At 43.0% G+C, this 2,500-nt stretch overlaps 2 non-coding genes across 2 annotated transcripts; both read right to left on the minus strand.

Moving 5' to 3' along the window:
* Positions 1 to 1,050: 1,050 nt before the first annotated feature.
* TRNAQ-UUG (transfer RNA glutamine (anticodon UUG)) lies at positions 1,051 to 1,122 on the minus strand. Its single transcript has one exon. It is a non-coding gene; the product is annotated as a tRNA-Gln (tRNA).
* Positions 1,123 to 1,738: 616 nt separating this feature from the next.
* TRNAQ-UUG (transfer RNA glutamine (anticodon UUG)) lies at positions 1,739 to 1,810 on the minus strand. Its single transcript has one exon. It is a non-coding gene; the product is annotated as a tRNA-Gln (tRNA).
* Positions 1,811 to 2,500: the final 690 nt, after the last annotated feature.

Genomic DNA, 2,500 nt, shown 5'->3' on the forward strand with positions numbered 1-2,500 from the left:
ATTGTAGCTGGCAGTATTTGAACCTGCGTGACAAACGCAGTGGAAAGCTTGCCGTGCAAAAAGCACTCAATATTTACTCCACTTTGAACACATTACTGTTTCCGTGACTTGCAAAAACCAACACCAAGCCACATACTTGTTAATATTCCCGGTTTACATAGAAGAGCAGCAAATATTAACGTAGTCGTCAGAATTTGAACCTGCGCGGGGAGACTTCAATGGATTTCTAGTCCATCGCCTTAACCGCTCGGCCACAACTACACATGAGAAGCCTCATAGCTACTCTAGAAATGGGCTTGGGCCTATGACTATACAGCATTAGCAAAAGTCAGAGAAGGCATGTGCAGCTAAAGTGATTATGGAGGTTCCACCAAGATTTGAACTCGGATCGCTGGATTCAAAGTCCAGAGTGCTAACCATTACACCATGGAACCACAAACTGAGTTTAAATCAGCCTAAAAGGAGGGAGTAATATACCTAGAAAAGTTGTACTGGAGAAAAGATTGTCGTCCAAAAGGCACTAGATAGTTTCCACACTCTGACCCCTTTCCATCACTTCAGCAAACATTTAATCTAAAGGATTCCATCTGTGCCTTAAGGAAAATTTCCAAAGGGACACATTTGTTGAAAGTTATGTATTTGGCAGGCTTTTTTTGACTCCCACGGATCAAGAAGATCAGCAAAAGAAATTGTAGCCGGCAGTATTTGAACCTGCGTGACAAACACAGTGGAAAGCTTGCCGTGCAAAAAGCACTCAATATTTACTCCACTTTGAACACATTACTGTTTCCGTGACTTGCAAAAACCAACACCAAGCCACATACTTGTTAATATTCCCGGTTTACATAGAAGAGCAGCAAATATTAACGTAGTCGGCAGAATTTGAACCTGCGCGGGGAGACTTCAATGGATTTCTAGTCCATCGCCTTAACCGCTCGGCCACAACTACACATGAGAAGCCTCATAGCTACTCTAGAAATGGGCTTGGGCCTATGACTATACAGCATTAGCAAAAGTCAGAGAAGGCATGTGCGGCTAAAGTGATTATGGAGGTTCCACCGAGATTTGAACTCGGATCGCTGGATTCAAAGTCCAGAGTGCTAACCATTACACCATGGAACCTCACACTGATTTAAAATCAGCCTAAAAGGAGGGAGTAATATACCTAGAAAAGTTGTACTGGAGAAAAGATGGTCGTCCAAAAGGCACTAGATAGTTTCCACACTCTGACCCCTTTCCATCACTTCAGCAAACATTTAATCTAAAGGATTCCATCTGTGCCTTAAGGAAAATTTCCAAAGGGACACATTTGTTGAAAGTTATGTATTTGGCAGGCTTTTTTTGACTCCCACGGATCAAGAAGATCAGCAAAAGAAATTGTAGCCGGCAGTATTTGAACCTGCGTGACAAACGCAGTGGAAAGCTTGCCGTGCAAAAAGCACTCAATATTTACTCCACTTTGAACACATTACTGTTTCCGTGACTTGCAAAAACCAACACCAAGCCACATACTTGTTAATATTCCCGGTTTACATAGAAGAGCAGCAAATATTAACGTAGTCGGCAGAATTTGAACCTGCGCGGTGAGACTTCAATGGATTTCTAGTCCATCGCCTTAACCGCTCGGCCACAACTACACATGAGAAGCCTCATAGCTACTCTAGAAATGGGCTTGGGCCTATGACTATACAGCATTAGCAAAAGTCAGAGAAGGCATGTGCGGCTAAAGTGATTATGGAGGTTCCACCGAGATTTGAACTCGGATCACTGGATTCAAAGTCCAGAGTGCTAACCATTACACCATGGAACCACACACTGAGTTAAAATCAGCCTAAAAGGAGGAAGCAATATACCTAGAAAAGTTGTACTGGAGAAAAGATTGTCGTCCAAAAGGCACTAGATAGTTTCCACACTCTGACCCCTTTCCATCACTTCAGCAAACATTTAATCTAAAGGATTCCATCTGTGCCTTAAGGAAAATTTCCAAAGGGACACATTTGTTGAAAGTTACGTATTTGGCAGGCTTTTTTTGACTCCCACGGATCAAGAAGATCAGCAAAAGAAATTGTAGCTGGCAGTATTTGAACCTGCGTGACAAACGCAGTGGAAAGCTTGCCGTGCAAAAAGCACTCAATATTTACTCCACTTTGAACACATTACTGTTTCCGTGACTTGCAAAAACCAACACCAAGCCACATACTTGTTAATATTCCCGGTTTACATAGAAGAGCAGAAAATATTATCGTAGTCGGCTGGATTTGAACCTACGCGGGGAGACTTCAATGGATTTCTAGTCCATCGCCTTAACCGCTCGGCCACAACTACACATGAGAAGTCTCATAGCTACTCTAGAAATGGGCTTGGGCCTATGCCTATACAGCATTAGCAAGAGTCAGAGAAGGCATGTGCGGTTAAAGTGATTATGCAGGTTCCCCCAAGATTTGAACTCGGATCGCTGGATTCAAGGTCCAGAGTGCTAACCATTACACCATGGAACCAC

Source organism: Eleutherodactylus coqui, chromosome 11 (genome assembly GCF_035609145.1).
Source record: "Eleutherodactylus coqui strain aEleCoq1 chromosome 11, aEleCoq1.hap1, whole genome shotgun sequence".
NCBI classification, from domain to species: Eukaryota; Metazoa; Chordata; class Amphibia; order Anura; family Eleutherodactylidae; genus Eleutherodactylus; species Eleutherodactylus coqui.